Here is a 19983-nt window from a genome sequence, read left to right as displayed (position 1 = left end):
AAGGGCATCTTGTTTTCTGAAGTGGAGGTCAAGAGGGGATCTGATTGATCAAGGCATGGACAAATAAGACACCATGTCACCTGACTCCTTCTATCCACCACTGAGATTCCGCCAGAATTAGATGCAATCGGACTGTAGCTCAGCTCATCCCTGCACCTGGACCACACAGTTCTCATCTCCTTCCCAGGGTTTCCTTGTTGAGGCTAAGCTGTTGGACACTGTGGAACCTGAGCTGGCACCCATGTGTGCAAAATCCAAAAGTCTGAAGCAATTAACGCACCATAGGCAAATCCTTGATCAATGGGAGATGAAAGTTTGTGGATAAACTATTCGCCCTCTCCCCCTAGATACACTGTCCTGAGATGTAGTTTACATGGCTTCTAAGAGGATAGTCAATTAGTGGCAGCCAACTTGGCAATGCTTTCTCATATTACTCTTCCTCCTTCCCTGCTTCATTCTCTCTGTTCCTCACACATGTTCTCTAATATCGTGTTGTCCCAGGATCTGCATCTTTGAGAAAACCAAAGATAACACTCACACATAGCAAAGTATATGGATGTAGGAAGTTCCAGGGTTCAGATGGATATGTGCCCTTTTTATATTTCTAGTCTCCCTTTTTCAGTATATGGGAATTTGTCTTCACACTTATCCTTTCACGGATTAATAGGGCTGCAGTAACTTCAAGTACCAGAATCTCAAATTAAAATGTTCAAATTCTGAAAGAGCGGAAAAGGTCTTACCCCTTCTTTTCTAAGATAAGGGGTAAGTCTCCTAGAAGCTCCCCAGACTTCTGGAAGATATCTTCTCACATCTCATTGCCAGAACTGCATCCCATTCCCATTCCTAACAGCACGAGGAATCGAGTTTCTTAGCCCAATCACGATTCATCCCTTGGGACTGGAGAGGACCCATCTTCCCCTAAGTCATGTGCCTGAATAAATCAAGAAAGAAGTGAGGAATTAATAGCTGTGGGCACAGTTGGTGGCTCTTTCAGACACGTATTAGCTAACCCAGGAGCCATCTTCAACACTCTTTCACCTTTGCCCATCTCCCACTGTAGAGTCTAAACAAGCAAGGTATCGACTTCCCAGCTTCCCTTGCAGCTAGGGAGCCACGCTATCTATTTCTAGACATTTGGACATAAAGGGAAGTCTTACGGGGGCTTCTTCTAGGTCCTCCTTGATAAAAGTATAATGACATGAAAAGAGCTTTCTCTCTCTGGCTTGCTGCCTCCTTGATCACCTCTCTGATTCATTTCTGTAGACTTGATTATGTGAAAACATGATTCCCAGAGCTCTGGAGCCCATCTCACAACCAGGGGGCAATAAGCCTAAGTATGAAAGGCTAGCAAACTAATAGAGGTGGAGCAGAATGATGGGAAGAACCTAGCTCCTTAATTATATCCTTGAGTCTCTGAAGTAGCCCTGGGATTGCTTTTCTCTGGATGTTTTGTAGTTGTTGTTATATCAGATAACTGTCTTTCTTATTTAGCCATTACTATTTAAGTACTAGGTTACATACAGCTAAAATTCATTCTAACTGATGAAGCAACCAACATTTCTAGGAAGTATCCCTGGATCCTACAGAATGTATTAGCTGTCCCTTTCCCCTGACTTCCAAGGCTTCCTGCTGTCATGGTTATTACTGCAGTCCACTTTTACTGTTCAATTAAACAGGGATTCCTGTGAGTTATCTAAATTCTGTGAGCAAAAGCTGAGCCATGGCCACAAGGATTACGGTACAGGATTCCTGCACAGGGAAGTGGGCTGGCCTAAGTAGCCCCCACAGTCTCTTACCACTTTGAAATCTGTGACGTCAGTTCCTTTCATATAAATGTCCCTTCTGCATGTATAAAAGTATTGTTTGCCTCCCTTATGTCATAGCAAATTGCCAGTTTATTTTTCAAAGTGGGGAAAAGCAACACAAAAATACAACTTGTATAAATGTCCTTATTCCCTTTGCCATGTGGGAAATTACGGAGCTAAATTTCCATTTTGCAGGTGATTTGGGGCTTACTTGTTATTCTGAACAGGCCTGTCCCCATTCTCCTTCAGCAGTACGGAAAATGGATATGGAAAAAAAATGTGTGTAAACATGTCTTTCATTTTGAAATGTTATTAATAAAGTATTTCCTGTGGTTGTGGCTAACAAGGCACTTGTTTCCTAATTGTCATGTTATTGATGTGCTCTTCAAGGAAGCTTAGAACACAAGCCTGTTCACATAGTGTGGAATCTGTAGGGTTTGTTACAGTCTGTAATTAACAGAGGAGTTATCTTTGGGGAAGAATAGCAAGTCACAGATTAAAAAATTGACCAAATATTTACCTGCAAACAAAAACCTTTTATAAGTAGCAAGGACATTTTAAATTTACAAATGTTCAGAAAATGTTCCCAATATTTCATCTCCATCATTGAAAGATTTATCGGTGGTCAATCAGAGAGCAGAGAAGTGAATGACGCTGACTGTTCTCCAGCTTTGTGCCAGGTACGCAATGAGTCACTTTATATGTATTCTCTAATTAAATGATTTTTTAATTTAAAAATTGCTTTTCAAAATTATATAAGCGATACACACTTGGAAAAATTTTTCAGCAATTCAGAGGGCATGAAAATTAAACAGTGAAAGTTTCCCATCACCCCTACATCCCTCAATTCCCCTTACATTCCTGGAAATAAGCACCATATCCTTTTGGTGTATACCCATCCAGGCTTTTTTCTGTGTATTTTCATAAATACACATATTCTTACATGAATATATAAACAAACCACATTTGATGGATTCTAGGATGCACTTTTTTTCAAATTTAAAATCTCTGAAATAAGGATGTATCTCATGATCAAAGGCATTGTACAGTGGCCAATTTCTTTCCTTCTTACTGGCACATAAAATAAAGGTGCATCTTGAAATAAGTGGCTTTTTAGAGTAACAAAATACAGTAGATAGAGTGCCTACACAATTATATAGATGTGTGATTGTGTGAATTGCTATGGGCAGTGTTCATTACACATGGATCTGCCTCATTCATTTTAATGTCTGTGTGATCTGTCATTGTATGAATGAACCTGCTTTTAATTACCCATATCCTTCGTAGATAGATTTTCAGATTATTTCCAAATCCTCCAGGTGGAAAACAGTGCTGCAGTGACCATCCTTGTCTCTACCTCTTTGGATCCATGTATAAATATTATTGACAGAGTGATTCCAATTTCATAAGTTTTCATAGTTACCCTACACGGTAGGAAAAACTTAATTATTCAAAATTCAGTGAGGCACATATTCAAATCCTGGGTCTAGGGCCACCATGTTGAACAACTGAAGCGAGTTCAAACTGTTATCTGGGTCAGGGATCAGCAAACATTTCTGTAAAGAGCCACGTGGTCAGTATTTTAGGCTTTGAGTGCCTGTCTGTTTTGTAACTACTCAACTCTGCCAATGTAGCGTGAAAGCCAACACAGACAATAGGTAATAAATGAATGTATCATCTATGTGCCAATAAAACTTTATTTACAGAAACAGGTTGCTGGGCTGGATTTGTCCTGAGAGCCACAGTTTGCTGACCCCTGGTCTAAGTGAATGCTCTTTCCTGGAGTTGTGCAGTACCCAACTGGTGCAACCTTTCATTGCAGCCCTGCCTGGCCCCTTATCCTCAGGGACCTGATTCAGGCTATGTATCACAGCCTTTCCAAGTTTGAGTTTTTAACCTTTACCTGTGAAATATAATACACAGTCATAAAATATTTTTAAAGTGTGTGTTATTGAATGAAAGTGAATATTTGAGTATGTATAACTCAGTTTCTTCACCAAGAAAATAAATCTATGTTACAGTGTTTGTAAGGATTAACACAATGCTACAGGTAAACCATTTACAAGTGCTTGGTAAAGGCTATAGCTATTTAAAAACTTTAATTCTTTTCCTGATGAGGAAATTCATAGTATTTAATTCACAGTGGCAGGACATTAATCAGGTGAGTCTCACTCCAAAATCCATGCGTCTCTCTAAAGCACCTAACTGCCTCAAAAGGACGGATCTACTGCAGAGAGAATCAGAACCTGGAAACACTGAAAGACTTATAAAGTCCTACTATGTCAGTGTTGGACATAGTGGGCTCTGAATTTTAGTCCAGCAAATACACCACCTACAGAGGAGGAGGCTTCTGCAAGACCCAGCCCTTGGGGCTTGCCAACATCCGCAACCAGCAGATTTTCCTGTTATTTATGCCGATTCAGTTTGATCACAGTTCTATTACCTGGATGAAAATGCAGCCACAGAGGTGTTGATAAAGCTGTCACAGCAAGATGGAGATAGTAAGTCTCATTAATATTAAGAAAAGAACAAACCCATAAATAAGAGATTATCAAGTGAAATAAGATAGTCTTTCCTCCAACTTCTAACAAATCTCGGGTGCAAAACCATGCAATTTCCCCAGGCACCCTCCCTGCCAGCCGGATGTACAGAATATGAATAGTGCGGGGAGGGAAATTGATATGCAGAACAAGGAGATGGCAAAATAATCAGGGCTGTGAGACTCCCTCAGTCTTGTGGTTTATTTCAGAAGCCACCAAATGCAGCATCACGGGGTCCAGACCAGACTGATTATGTAACGTATCGGTCCTTGAACAAAGCCCGCAGACAATGGAGAGGTGACGGTGCGGGTCCCTGAGTGTGAAAGCAGAGCCGGGCCTGACCCACTGGACAGCTAAGGGCTGCCTTCTCAGGTGGGGAAGCGCCGGGCTGCCCCCTTGCAGTCACACGCCCCCACCCACCCTGCCCACAGAGGTCCCAACCGCCTGCATCCTTCTCACTTGGTGGCTCAGTCATCCCGACCACCCATCCCTCTTGGAGGTGGCCATACTCAAGGCCACCTGCAGGCTGAGGCTAAGTACAAAATGAAGGTTGTATTAAGTTGCTAAAACCTGATCAACTAAGAACCTCTTGCAGGCAGGGACCAGTTGGGTCTGTAACCCCAGGGAGCCGCCAGCTCAATGCCTGGCTGTGGCAGGGAGTCTAGAGATACTTACAGATTGGAATTGACTAAAGCCGCTGACAAAATAGTCTTGATGGACTAGGAAAGAGAGGAAGGAGAGAAGAAACGGGAAGAAGTGAGGGGAAGAGAGTAGAAGGTAGACAGGAAGGAAGAGGACAGAGAATGCTTGAACGTGAACTGAGCAGGTTGAAAAGAAGAGGAGCAGAGAAACAAGGGCAGAGAGAGGAGGGCAGAGACCAGGGGGCAGAGGCAGCGAAGGTGAGTGGGATGTGCGTTGAGCGGGTGGGGCAGAGAGACGGGCAGACAGGGAGGAGAGGCAGGCGGAGACAGAGGGGAGGAGGTGACACAGGCAAAGAAGGACACAGGAAAAACACACAGAAAGAAAGACGGACACGGAGATGTTCAGGCCCTCACACACTGAAACAAGGATGCAGAGGCAGAAAGAATAAAGTTGAAGCCTGAGGAAAGACAGAAAGACTGGGTGGGGCCAAAGACTTTCCCAATCTCCCCAAAGAATCCACATTCCTCTCAGTTTATCTTTCTACTGAACTAATTCATTGATAGAGAAATGGAAGAAGAAAAAATGTCTTTCTGGAAGAAAAGATTCTGGAAACCTGTTACTTGGGAGATGAGAAAAGTCCTTCATCTCCAGGCTTCGGGTCAATTCCATGGTGGTGTTGGAGACCTGGGCCTGCATCTCAGCCCCAGAGAGCCCGGGTGGGGACTGACTTCTTCTGGGCTCCAGGCGCCTTCAAGTGGTAAGTTGTGACCAGGAACTCACTCTACCTACCTTCATGGAGACATTGACAGGATCAGCTCAAATAACACTATGAAGGCTTCCAAAAAGTGCATCGCCCTCTAAGATCATCCAAGAATGAAGAGGAGAAGTTAGTTTGATTTTGGTTAACCCCTAGATTCATTCTCATTCCTCCTTCCCTCTCCTCTCTCCTTCCCCTCCCCCTCCTTTACTGCCTTTCTCTTTCCCATCCCCCCCACCACCCCACACGCATGTCTGATTTCTATTCCAAAGAGACCTTGACTTCAGCCCTGAGGTCATGAAATATTCAATCCACTTGGGCACTTTTTAATTAATCTGGGGTTTGATTCAGGCCATTGCGCCCTGATGCCTGCCTGTGTAACCCCTTCCTGGATCTAATTAGCCAGCTTTGAGCACTGCCCTGGCGACAGACAAGACATGCACCTACTCTCCTCTCCAGGAACTCGTTTGCTGAGGCTTCTGTGAGCATTCTGTCTGCCATCCCTCCATGCGTGCCTGGAAGGGTAGCAAGACTGATAAGATCTGTCCTACAAGAGAGTCAAAGGTGACTTTTATAGGATGAGAAAAGAAAAATGCCAGCCAAAAGCAACCAGCAGCTCAAGCGGCAAACATTCAGATGATTAACAGGCTGGAGGGATCAGGGACACAGATGTTTCACCAGAATTCCATGTTGGGCTCACCTGACTGTTTTCAGCCACACTGCTCCCCGTACAGACTCAATTATTACAGGATTCATTTGCACTTGTTGACATTTTGCTGTTTAAAAAAAAAGTGGGCTTTTCATTGCTATTATTATATTGTGCTAGTGGGTTTTGTCTCACGGTTGAGTCATAACAAAATTAAACTGACGCATGTAAGACTTTTAGCAGTGCCAGGCACATGTTAAGTGCGGGACGAATAATGGGTATTTTGATTAATGTTAGCCATCGTCATTATCACCATGTTGATGTCTGGGTCAGGCCTGGTTTTTTTTGTTCTGCCGATAATGGGGCACACAATATCCAGCACTGAGGTGGTTCTTAATAAATTTGCCAAGAAGCTGTGGACTGTTTTTGACAGTGACTTTAGGATTCCCAAGTGGTCTGATACTCTTTTCAGATCCTTACCTGCATGGACTCACATAATCCTCACAACTCCCTCAGTCTTCAAGGGAGGAACTTCTACAAGCCTCCTTTTATATTTTATATATTTGTAGACTACGGTCCAGAGAGGTAGATTAATCTGCCCAAAGCTGCACAGCAGTAAGCAGCAGAGCTAGGATTTTAAAACAGGCCATTTGGCTCCAGAATCCACACAGCTAACCACTGAGCGATGCTGGGTCCTTTGGTTCACAGTACTTCCTTCTGTCAGTAGCTTTTTCCATTGGTTTCTGTAAGTAGATCAGAATATCCTTAAATTCCATGGGGAGAGGAAGCAGACTAGTGGTTGCCAGGAGCTAGGAAGAAGGGAAGTGAGGGGTGACCGCTACTGGGTATGGAGTTTCCATCTGGGATGATACAAATGGTCTGGAACCAGATAGTGAAGATACTTGCACAATATTGTGACCATACTGAACATCACTGAGTTATCCATTTTTAAATAGTTAAAATGGTCAATTTTATGTTATGGGAGTTTTACCCCTTAAAATTTTTCTTTAATCTTTAAGTGCAGGGTTGTCTTATATCCTTCACTTCCCCATAATGATTGGGACTTAAAAGTTCTCAGCGAATATTTCTTGATTGGTTGCCTGATTGCCGGTCTTAGAAATGGAGTGAATCTGGATTTAAGATTCTGCTGAGAGCTAACCGCTGGCCTGGTGCGATGAAGGACCCACTGGAGGCTGAGGCTTAAGGATACAGATGAAGTCCAGACGTCAGGGCCCCGGACTCACAAAGGAATAAAACAGATCTCAGTACCTAGCGGTAGAGAAGGGCAGTGGTTAGGGCTAGAAGCCTGGACTTGGACTCCAGCTCTGTCACTTCGTGGCTGTGAAACCTCGAGCAACTGACTTGGTCTCTCTCTGCTTCAGTTTCCTCATCTAAAATGGTGATATAATAATTCCTACCTGACAGAGTTGCTGTAAGGAGTCCATGACTTGATTTTTGTAAAGCACTGAGAGCAGCACCTGGCACACAGTAAGCAGAATGTGAATGCTAGACAGAATAAACTCAGCGGAGAAAAAAGTCGCAACACCGTGTACTTGGGGGAGGAGGGGCCGACTTGGCGAAACAGGATCCAGATGGCGATCTCTCTGCGAATTTGGCCTCTAACAAAGGAAAACTAATCCTTGGCTGAAAAAATGGCTGGAGTCAAACAAACTTCCTCTTACAGCTTGATCCACTGCGCTACGTGTATGCCCACAGTTCCCGGCTCCTCCCTGCTTCCCGTCCACAGCAGGAAGGGAAGGGCTGCAGGTCTGCGCGCCTCAAGCTGCCCACGTGGTGATATTTAATTAATCTATTTATTTGATCTTCTGGTTTGCTCAGTGGCTCCCTTTTCTTGATACTCCCTGAGGTCTGAATATAGTAAAATTCAGCCCTAATTAAAATTGTTGGAGCACCAGCAGTCTGTTAATAAAACATCAGAATGAGACTGGATTTCTTTCTTTTCTTTTTTTTTTTTTTTTTTTTTTTACAGCCTTTTCTTAAAAACTTTGAAAGGGTAGAAAGAGTGAGGCCAGGTGGGAAAGAAGAAAGTTAACAAATTCCTCTTGTCTTCAGGCATGTGAAGGTGGCATTTCAATTCTCTCTCCTGGGCTCAGGCTGGAAGCCAATCGTTTGTAGCAGAAAGAGTCCTAGAACCTGTGTCCAGAGATCTCTTGCCCCAAAACTAATCGTATTCCCGCTAAGGTCTCAGTTTTCCATCTGCAAAGTGAGGATGCCAGACCGGCTTTATTAGAATGTGGTTTGAGACTATTAAGTTGCCAAGCTTTGTATCCTAGAGGCTGGTAGGACAGAGTCCCAGGACCCTCTGCCTCCCTAGACACTCCCCTCCCCTCATCATTCTGAGAAAATGGCCACAGGCAGTTCCTCACACTCAAGTCCCTGGGCTTTGGGTCATATAAGCTGCTGCCACGGGGCCAATGTGCTGTCCTGGCTCAGAATTCTCCACATTGGGTGGAACTAGCCAATCTAGCCAGATTTCCTCTCCTGGGGGAGTTTCGTCTGTTCCTCTCCCCAAGCAGAGGGAAGCGGGAGGGACAATGGCCAGACAAACCTGGGTGTAAAATCTTGCTGGTACGTCCCTATCACGTGGCACCTACCTGGCATACCCTCTCTGTGCCTCAGTTTCATGATATGCAAATGAGGATTGTAAGAATGATTCCCTTCTTCATCTCATTGAAAAACTTATGTCAATTATGTAGCACTGGGCTTGATGTAGATTAGCCCCCAGTTATGGGTACCTGTGGTTACAGCAGATGAAACAGGGAAGAGAGAGAGGGGCTGCGGGGAGGGGGGGAGGGAGAGAGGGAGAAAGAGAGAACTCAAAAACAGAAGAGACACAGAGAAGGCAAATCACAAGAATGCTATCATGGGTGAAGAGCCCTTACACACAGCTCTCGGCCCACGTGCTCGGGTGAGACTCCACCCCTTTTCCACCCACAAAGCACGTGACACAGGCCCAAGCCAATCAGAGCTCCACATTCTCCAGGCCATTGTGATTGGTCCAGAGGAGAGCACTCCACCCACCGCAGCCGCTTGGTTTCGCCCGGCCATACCCGCCACACACAGCTCAACCACTTCGCCAGTGTCTGAGAAATCAAGTCCCACCAACACTTTAGTGATTTTTGAGGACTCCCGGGAATTTGCTGGGCAGGTCGTGGCAAAGGATCACATCATAAAGCAACTGGCTTTCCACCATATCACTGTCTTCACCTTGCCTGGAACTTGCTGTCTTCCCCTCTTGTCGCTCCCTTCTCCCCAGAACAACCCTGAAATCCACCCAGGTGCTTCCAAGAATGCAGTTCAACCCCGAACACCAACCAAAATGTTTTCCCAACAAAGATAGCATTTTCTTCCAGAGAGCAATTCTGATTGAACCAAATGTCCTCTGTCTCTCCATATAAGTCAAGTATCAAGTAAACCCTCCATCAGCAAAGGACATTATAATAGCTGTTTCTGGGCAGGAGATAAGATGGATATAGCATTTCCTGCTCCTCCGAATTTTTCTGGGTTGTTGCTCCCACTCCTGCAATCAACATCCCAGGGAGACAGAGCAAAAGGCTTTCCACCTTGGTTCCTGGAGCAGAGAGACTGTGATGCGTGGTTATCTCATTTGACTTTGGATTTGCAGGTCTCGCTGCACCACCAGAATCGCCAAGGTTAAACATTCGGGATGAGAACTGGAATTAATAACACAACAATGGCCTCACACCAACTGTGGGTTCCTCCTGCTAGTTAATAAAATGATTCATTTGAACTACTTCCCCCTTCACTGATGGCGAGGGGCCAGCTCCTCCCCCTGCTAGCCCTTCCCTTCCTAGGAAAAGACCAGTGAGGCCTATTGAATTCTAATACATCATCCTGGCAGCGGGCATCAATAGAGGGAGACAGATGTGAGAACAGAACACGGAGCCCTATATCCATCCCTCGCAGTACCCCCCTTCCTCCTCTTCTCAGCAAATCTACTCAGGCCCCCTCTAGGGAAGCCGAGAGTTCATTATGAACAGCAGCCAAGAGTCAATAAATACATGGCTGAGATTTCAGTCACCTACTGTGGCTGTCCTCACCACCAACAAAGTAATTGCATTGCCCCTGCCTGGTTTGTGGAGTGGGGATGGGTGGCAGGGAGCTCAAAGTTAGCTCTACAGCCAGAATGCTCTTTTCTTGAAGCAAATTTGATCATGTAAAACATCTCCACCTCACTTAAAACTCTTCAGTGGCTCCCGATTGCTTCTAGGATAAAGACCAAAACATTTAACACGACTGACAAGGTTCTGCAGGATCTGGCCTTGGCTGACCTGTCTAACTTTATATCCAAACAGCTCCCCCCTCACATAAATTCTCAATCACTCCAGCTACACTGAGACTCTTTCATTCTTTCAGTGGCTTAGGGGGCCTTCAGAGCTGAAATCAAGTATCAGCCACTCGCTCTGGAATAAATCCTGCTTTAATATAATCTTACAGCCCTGCATACTTGCCCTTCATTGCATTTGTCACAATTTTGTATTTACTTATTAATGACTGGTTTGATGCTTTCTCTACCTGCTGGTGTGTTAATGTCACGTTTTGTTCACCAAATACCTCCAGCTTCTAGCACAATGCCTGGCACAGAACCAGAACTCAGTAGATACTTGCTGAATGAATGTATGAGTAAATGAGTTATAAAGTGGGGTACATTCTGAGCTGAAGCTAGAAGTGGAGCTAAAGCACAGAGCATGTAGAGCAAGGTAGAAGAAGAGGCAGGAGAGGTAAATGGAGCAGATTACAGAACAATTATTATTCAGTACCTACTTGTGCCAGGCACCGTTCTATGCACTGAGGATACAGCAGTGAATAAGATGGACATGCTCTACCTTTATGGAGCTTACATTTAAGGTCATTCCCTTCTCGTGTTGCAAGATACCCACAGAGCACTGTTGATCCTAGAAGTACCTCCCTTTGTGGTGTTATTCCAAGTCGTGGCAGGAAAAAACTGCACACATAACCAGATGTGAAAGGAAACCTCCAGAGATCAGATCGCATCCACAGGGAGGCATCAAGTTAAGCACTTCAGCACATCCCCAAAATAAATCCACTCCACAACCTGGTGATAAGAATGGGTGGCTTCCTCCAGATTTGGTGGAAGCATATGGAAGGCAGATTAAACTGCATACCATAGGATGGAAACATGATCAGTTTCCCCCAGAAACAGCCCGAGTCCCTCACCCCTGCCAACCACTTCATCTCTCTTCTCTCCCCCTACACGGCCTCAAAATTCCTCCGTCCTGGGCCATTCAGCCTTCATCTTCAGCTTACAAATTCTCCTCAGAGTGATCGTCTACTGTTCTTCAAACATGCCCCTTGGTTTATGCTCCCATAAAAACAATGATTGATTTCGGTGGGCCTCCTATGGAAAATTTGAATTCACCAGTGCACCACAGCCCACTGGCTGTCACACGTGGGGACTTGTTCCTCACAGTAAGGAGTTTGGCCTTTGCCCAGAGGGCCATGTGGAATGTCGGAGGTTTTCCGTAGGGAGTGACCCTAGGCAGATTCCCCCCACAGCACCTGAGACTTGGCCTCAGCCGCCAGGAAGAATCCAAATGCGGCTCTCGGTGTCCTGCTTCTAGCATTAATTAAAGTTCTGTCCAGGGCCCAGCTGGGGTGCAGCACAGACAGGGAGCAGCTGCAGCTGCAGCTTCAAAGAACCTGCAGGCAGCTCTAAGCGTGTCAGGCTTGCCTGGCCCCCAGGTGGCTTCCTGCTAGAAGCAAAGCTGCGGTTGCCTTGGGGAAAGGGCATCTCTGAGACTAAGATGCTTTTGCCTCCCACAAAAGAGGGAAATGCTTGTTTCGTTGGGAGAAGCCCATAAAGTGGTCGCCCTTAGGACCCCTTCTCTCTGATCGCTATTGAGGGCTGAAGCCTGCAGTCAGTGGGGCTTCCATTGAGGACTGCCTTCATGTGAAAGGCATGGAGCTGGGCAGCCTCGCAGCCCTGCTTCCCAACTCTTGGATCCAACCTCCTGTGTCTGGGCCCAGTGGGCCCAGGGAGTTGTCTAGTAGGAATCATAATTTTAAAAATAATTGCACCTTCCATTTATCGAGAATGTACCAAGGCATTCTGCTTAACATACACTGTCTCGATTAAGCTCTGCAATAATCTTGTGAGACGGAGATTGTTTGGCAGATGAGGGAGCTAAGGTTTCCAGCTACTCTCAAGACCCGGACTCCCACTTAAGAGCTGGGTGCTGGTGACGTTATTCACTTAACGTTTCTGCTTCGGTGACTTATCACTGAATTGAGATGCATCCTTATTCCCACGCCTCCTAGCCAGCCTCAGGGTGAGGGTGACTCATAGACCGTTCTCTGGGAAGGGGCAGCAGCTGCGGTCTGGGCCTTCGAGGATCCCAGGAGAATGAGACGAACTGTCCTAGTCTGAAAATGAAGAAGATTAGGCACTTAGGCGAAAAAACACAGGGTCCTGCAGAATTCTCTCTGCCCATATCTGGCTGCTGGAAATTCAACCCTGCATTAAACACCTCCACCACCCCCGTGGTGAGTATCCTAAAAGGCAGCTCTGACCCATCTGCCATCTGGTTGAAAACTCCACCACTGGCTCCCTTTCTATTACTCATCAGTAGCTGGCAATAAAAAACAAAAGCCAGCAAACATTGGGGGGCGGGGGAAGGTGCGGGCAGAGGAAATGTCTGCTGGCTTATGGGAGTCAGCAAGAACTCTTGGTAGCTCAGGAGAAGAAAGACATTGAACTTTAATGAGTCTAGTCCTAAAAGAGCGATTTAGGGGGCCACATAAGCAAACAGTAGAAAGCATGGGAGTGCAAATGCTTCAGACCTCTCTGAATCTCTCTCTGCTTCTTTCTGAAGGCTGGCTTTACTCTTCCCATTCACATGAACCTCCACCCAGAGGAAGCATGGCTGTGACACCCCCAGCTTTACTGCTCCTTTGAGTGACTGGGAAAGGAAATGTGGGCTCTCTTATTTCAGATTGAGTTGAAGAATTTGCAAGAAGAGACAGTTAGTGGCCAGGACCCCCCCCCCCACCTCCTCCCCTGCCACAAAAAAAGACGACTTGCAATAATCAGGGTGGCTCTAGATCTCACCGATGTACTAAAATCTCAATATGACAGTGGCCTAAACAAGTTAGCTGTTTTTCTCCCTTATAATAGCCCAGATATAATCAGGCCAAGCCTGTGAGGGGCCTCTGTCTCGTCCAGGACCCACGCTCCTTCCATCTTTTTGCTCTGCCATGCCTGGGTATTGTTCTCACCCATGTGGTCTAACTCACCATCACATCTACCACCCAGCCAGCAGAGAGAAGGAAAAGGTGAGTGAAAGAAGCAATACTTGGCTTTAAGAGCACAATTCAGAAGTTATATACATTGATTCCACTCACACATTATCTGTCAGAATATAGTCACATGGCCGCACATAGCTGCAAGGGAAGCTGAAAAACGTAGCCTTTAATCCGGGCCGTCATGTACCATACCAAAACCGGGAGCTCTGCTATTATTACAGAAGCGAGACACTACACCCAGGATGACATCCATTTGTGCCACAGCCACCCAAAGGCAGGAAGGTTCTGGAAACAGAAACCAGAATATGACCTGGAACTAAGAAAATATTTTCATCTTCGTCACTCTTCTCTGCTTCTCTTGGATGTCTGTTTCATTATTCTCTCCCCTCTCAGTTCTGAAGCTCTTTGCACCAGGGCAGGTGGATTATGGTCACTTTACCATATGGCCACCAGTATATGACCAGCTAGGCTTCAACACAAATGGAACTTGGGATAAGCATTCACCAGCAAGTTAAGTGGATTTACGATTTAACCCTGGGCAAGAATGCGGCACATGAGAACATATTGAAGCCAGGTTATAAGCTTATGAGAAATAAATGTAAATAAAAGTTATGTTAATAGGGGAAATATTAAATCCGCATGCAGATCAGAAGAATGTGTCTGTGGCAGGGGTGTGTTTTGGAAATAAATTAATTCTTAGGGTGATGAGATCAGTTTTATTTTAAATACTCTAGGGAACAACCAGCTGCAGAAACAGAGAGTAGAAGAAGATGCTGTAATCTATCTATAGGAAAAACTGCCGTCCCCACAGCCCAGCCAGCTGGCCCTGATTGGAACTGCTTTCTACAGACATCAGTAACCAAGGTAGAAGAGAAGAGCCCTTGACTGGCAGAACCTGAGGCTGGAAATTTGCCAGACATCAGTATGGAGACTTGAAGATTTGGGTGGAGTGGGGGTTGGATCCAAGAACGGGAGGGAAGACAGGAAGGCTGGGGTGCTCTGTATGGAAGGGGACACAGGGCGAGGGCCAGGGAGGGGTGGGAGAGAAAGGAGAGCATTGGGATTGGGGGAGCATCCACAATGTACTTCAAAGTCTAGACCCCAGGATGCTCTGAGCAGTGCCTGTGGCCGAGATGGTTAGACCAAGGTCCAGCTGCCCCAGACACTATGTAAGTTGGTACTTAGCAGCTGAATCTGAATCCTTGAGCGAAGAACTGCTCAAACTTCCATCAGAGTCCAGTTTGGGGAAAGCAGACAAGTTTGTTTCCAGAATAAGGAGGGAACAAGGAGGGCTGCTTCAGCCCCCTCCTGCACCAGCAGGCACCAGAACATTCCCACGGTGGACTGTTGGATGATGGGAGGGGCCGTCATTTGGGGATTACTGAGCAGAGAAGGGATCCACCTGCAGACCACAAACCAGATGCCCAAATGGTGAAGAAGTCAACTGGAGCCGCACTGTATGAACTTGCTAGGGCTGCCGTATCAAAGTGGCACAGACTGGGGGGCTTACACAGCAGACATTTATTTTCTCACAGTACTGGGATCTAGAAAACCGAGATCAACGTATCAGTGGGGCTGATGTCTTCTGAGGTGTCTCTCTCTTTGCTCTGTGGCTGTCACAGCCCTGTCGGGGCAGGGTATGCACCCCAGTTGTTGGAATCGAAGTCCCCAGATTCATTCTAAGCTGCAGTGAGACTAGAGGTAGGTGAGACTGGAGCTCATGCCAGGAAAGGAGTCACTGCAAATTCCTCCCCAGGTGTTGTCCACTGGGGACTTGTGACTCTGTGCTGCCATCTATCACCTGGTGTGCAAGCCAGCTGGAGCTGCCTCCAGACCTGCCCCCAGTGAGGGAGCACTGAATACCCACTTGGGTATCAGCCCCTCTCCCCCAGCGTGTGCACGTTCACAGAGCCTGCACCACCGGAGGCATGCCCCACAATTCACAGGCCGCCGGTGGGGCTCCTCTAGTGGATCCAGTCCTGCCTTACACACACCAGCAAAGCAGGGCAGATCGTGCTCCAGTCCCTTCAGGCTGTTGCCACACAGCTAGACTGAGTCCCCTCCCCAGGTCTGTCTGCTGAAGCCCTACTTTCAACACCAGCGGCTGTGTGGTTTGGGCTGGGAAGTATGGTGACGTGGCAGCCATCAGTGCTGGTCTCTCGCTGCCCTGATTTAGTTTTTGCCCACACATTCCTCTCAAGCCAAGTCCAGGCCACTCCACCTCCTTATCTGTCCCAGTGGACATTCCAGCCAGCAAAAGGGGTTCTCAGGGTGAGGGAACCTTTCCTCTTTCACAGCTCCCTCCCAGGGACGCAGATCCATTCCGGTGCCTTTTTTTTTTTTCTTTTTCACTTTTCATCCTCTCTGATTACATGAGGATCTTTCTTGCAGCTTTGGTTGTATGAGATCTCCTGCCAGCTTTTCAGTTGGTTCTCTATGAGAATTGTTCCACACGTAGATGTATTTCTGATATGTTTGTGGAAGGAGGTGAGCTTCACATTTTTCTACTCTGCCATCTTGATCTCCACCCCCTACAATTAAATTTTTAAATTAAAATGTGCTTGTCTTTTCTCCCCTGTCGTAGAACCATAAGTTTCTGGAGAAGATTCATGTCCCATACTGTCTAGCATATATTTATGCTCAATACATGTAGGTTAAATCAACGACTGCCTAGAATCCTAGAATTTTCAGACTGGGAGACACTTAAGAAATAAGCTATTCCAACATCTCATTTTACACTTCTGACTCCATCATATGTTGCCTTACCCACAAGAATGGAGTAGCTATTTTATTGGGTTGTCACAGAGATTAAATGAGAAAATACCTATGAAGCATTAAGACCAGGGCTGGCACATAATAGCCATCAATAAATATTAGTATTGTTATAAGATAATTGAGACCAGCCCAAGGGCACATAAGGAGCTAGTCATGAGCCTGAATCCGGAGCTGTGTGCCCCCTCCCAGTCTACCAGTTTCCCCAACACACCCCACTACTTACCCTAGTCCCTGACTTCACATGTGGTGTGGAATTCACATGGTGTTCCCATGTCTCAACAGGAGACAGGTTGACCCCGAATTCCTGGAAAGGACTTCCCAGGCAATCTGGTCATCAGCCAACCCTAGGTCTTGGCCATCTTGGGGCCCTGTCATTTCTAAGTGCTTTTCTCTGCTGGCAACATCCCAAACATGCTGAACTACTTCCTCTTCAATTTTATAGATCAGTTTGTCTCAAGCAGGGCAGATTTAGACCCCAGAGGACATTTGACAATATCTGGAGACACTTCAAGTTGTCAAAATTGGGGTGAAGGGTGCTACTAGCATCCAGTGGGCAGATGCCAGAGATGCTGTTAAACATCCTACACACAAGACAGCCCCCTACAACAAAGAATTATTCAGTCCAGAATGCCACTGAGCTGCTGTTGAAAGACCCTAATGTGATGCATGTGCATTCAGATGCAAATGTGGGTCTGTTTCACATCTGTTTTATAGCTACACAATCTGCAGGTTGGGGAGAAACCAGTAGCTTAGGCATTAAAGAGACCAGTGTCTGAATTTTAGCTTTGCCACTTACTAGCTATGTGGCCTTGGACATGATACTTAAATTCTCTGAGCCTCAGTTTCCTCATCTGAAAGCTGGAGAGAGTTATGCTATAGTGAAGCCTTATGATGATTCACAGAAAGTGCCTAGTAGGTGCCTAAGAGATAACAGGTAAGTAGCAGGCAACATCCATTATTATTCATCTCCTCATTTTTGTAAAGTATGTGAATATGGATATTTGAAAATGTTGGTTGAGGTTGAGCCAGAAGTTGGCTGACAGATGACAGATTAATGGATGGGGACAGATTGCTTAGGGCCAAGGAAGGTTCCAAGGCAAGAGATGAGAACCTGGCCAGGGTGAATAAGAGGGAGTGGAGGCAGAGGGGGTGGAGGAAAGAATCCATACAGGTATAGGACATTATCATTCATTCATTTATTTTAAAATGTTATAGGCCAGGCTCCATGCTAGACTTATAGATGTGATTCATTAATTCACTCAAGAAAAACTTAGTGAGCATCTACTTTGTACTAAGCTCTATGTACTTAGCACTGTACTAACACATCATCAGTTCGTTCATATTTTTATTTATTCTGTACTTATTCACTGAGCTGCACTCTGTACCAGGCATTGTGTTACCATTTCACATGCATTGCTCCCTCCTTCACTCATTCATCCACTCCCTCATTAATTCATTATTTAATTAGCTCGTTCAACAATTGTTTGTAAGAACCTATGCTGTACCAGACTCTAGGTTGACTCCTGATAAAATGTTAAAAGCTCAAGAAAGGAAAGAGACAGGTCATTGTTGGAACTTCGTCTAAGATGGGGAACCATAAAGGAAGCAAAACATTCTGGGCCTTCGGCAGTCATGCTGCAGTCTGTTTAGTGGTCAAAACTTCATGGAGAGAAGACCCTGTAGCATAGATGTCATTTTCCTAAGGCCCCCAAGTTGTCAATGATACAGACGTGGAATAAAGTCTGAGATCGGAATTAGAATGGTTAGGTCATTTTCTAGAGTTTGGTTGCAGAGAACATAACCCAGCTATTAAAGCATAAATCTCTTGGGTTTGGAGCTTTTTAATTGCTTTGTGCAGTGATGGATTTTAGAGTCGTCAGGAGAAGTAAAGAAACAGACACTAGACTGAGCATCTTGGAGTGACTCCCAAAGCCACACCAAGAACTGAGCCCCAAAGGAACCTCCACTTCCACCATACTAATCCGCAGCTGTAGATTCAAGGTGCTTCTGCTGTGCACGTACTTTGTCCCTGCCTAACTCAGTACTGAATCTGAGCTTCAAACAAGAGTCTCTGATTTTCAGAAACCCTCTCTGGGAGATGTAGTTTCTATCTTTCCAGTAAGAAAAGCATCTTGGAGGGAAGCTGGAATGAGAGTGGATGGAATCAACCCATAGTCTTCTTCATAGGAGATTAATTTAATTGTAAATCAGTGATAAGGTAGATTCTGTGACTGATTCTAACCCTGTAAATTACCATCAGAATACACTGTTCTATGGGTGTTAAGAGGCTGGCTGAGTAAAAGTGTGCCAATGACCCATTCATTCTGGAGTCCAACTGAATCAGACTTTTTTGTGGATAGGACAGAGGAATCTATGTTTAAAACAAAACAAAACAAAGCTCCTTTGATAACCCTTATAGTCAGCCTGCTTTGGGACCAATGAGAAAAACTAATTCAAACAAATGACTTGACAAATCCTCCCAGGAATGTTTACATCTCAACAGAAGACAAGTTCCTATAACTCAAAAGATGTCAGAACAAGACAGTTTAAAGAGAAATTTCTAAGTTTCATCAAACTAAACCAAGTGGGCACCATTCATTTCACATAAGTGTAGGCAAATCTTTCTTATGGGGTTTTTGGAACTTTGCTCTGCATTTAAATGAAAAATGCCAACACTATCAATAACTGGTTAGTTGCAAAGTCGCATCTCAAAAACTGAAATCAGACACACGTCAAATACAAGAAATAGAGTTTGTGCCTTCCTAATGCTAACCACCTAACAGAGCAGGCTAACAGGAAACCAGGCAATCACGGTTACCACTTAGGGATGATAATAAGTAAGTGCCGTGACTGGGGGTCTGGTGTGGACACAGAGTGATAAGGAAACAAGAGTGTGGCTCTCTGCTCAGCCTGCCAGCATCAGAAGGTCTTCTTGAGGGAAGTGCTGTCTTAGCTGAGACCTGGAGGGCGAGTTAGCCAGGACAGAGGTGGGGGAGAGGGAAGAGTGTTCCGGGGAGAGGGACCCACACGGGCAAGGGCCTGGAGCCCGAGACAACGGGCACATTCGGAGGACCGAAATGTGTTCAGCGTGGCTGGAGCACAGAAAATGAAACCATTGATTGTGAAGTGGTGGTCCTGTACAAAAGGAAAGCGAGGGGAGCAACATCAACTGAAATCTTGGAAGGGCAGAAGATCTGGCACAGACTGTCCGAAGGATGGAACAGAGACCATCCTGTGCCCAGAACTGGGCAAGCAGCTTCCATGTCAGCTAATTGGCTGTAACTGAGCTGAACAGGCGAGAGTAAACAGGAAATCCAACAGGGCTGGACTGAAATCACTATCCCAGCTTCCCAGCAGCAGAGCAGCTAAAGAAGGAACAGCTTTCAGGGGGCTTGTGAGAGGAGCCCGAGCATAATCTTCCTTACCACAGGGGTCTCAATTTAGAAGCACAAGTACAGAGTGTGTCCTTAAACCAAGCACACTGGGAACACAGTTGATCATCCAGTCCATCAA

General features: G+C 45.6%; 1 long non-coding RNA gene across 1 annotated transcript; it reads right to left on the bottom strand.

Moving 5' to 3' along the window:
• Positions 1–4520: 4520 nt before the first annotated feature.
• LOC140686941 (uncharacterized) lies at positions 4521–9145 on the bottom strand. Its single transcript, XR_012060946.1, has 5 exons — positions 9006–9145; positions 6445–6520; positions 6192–6291; positions 5777–5844; positions 4521–4658 (listed from the first exon to the last, which is right to left on the bottom strand). It is a non-coding gene; the product is annotated as an uncharacterized lncRNA (long non-coding RNA).
• Between the last annotated feature and the right edge of the window lie 10838 nt (positions 9146–19983).

Source organism: Vicugna pacos, chromosome 18, assembly GCF_048564905.1.
Source record: "Vicugna pacos chromosome 18, VicPac4, whole genome shotgun sequence".
Taxonomy (NCBI): Eukaryota; Metazoa; Chordata; class Mammalia; order Artiodactyla; family Camelidae; genus Vicugna; species Vicugna pacos.
This window is presented reverse-complemented; position numbering and strand designations above follow the sequence as displayed.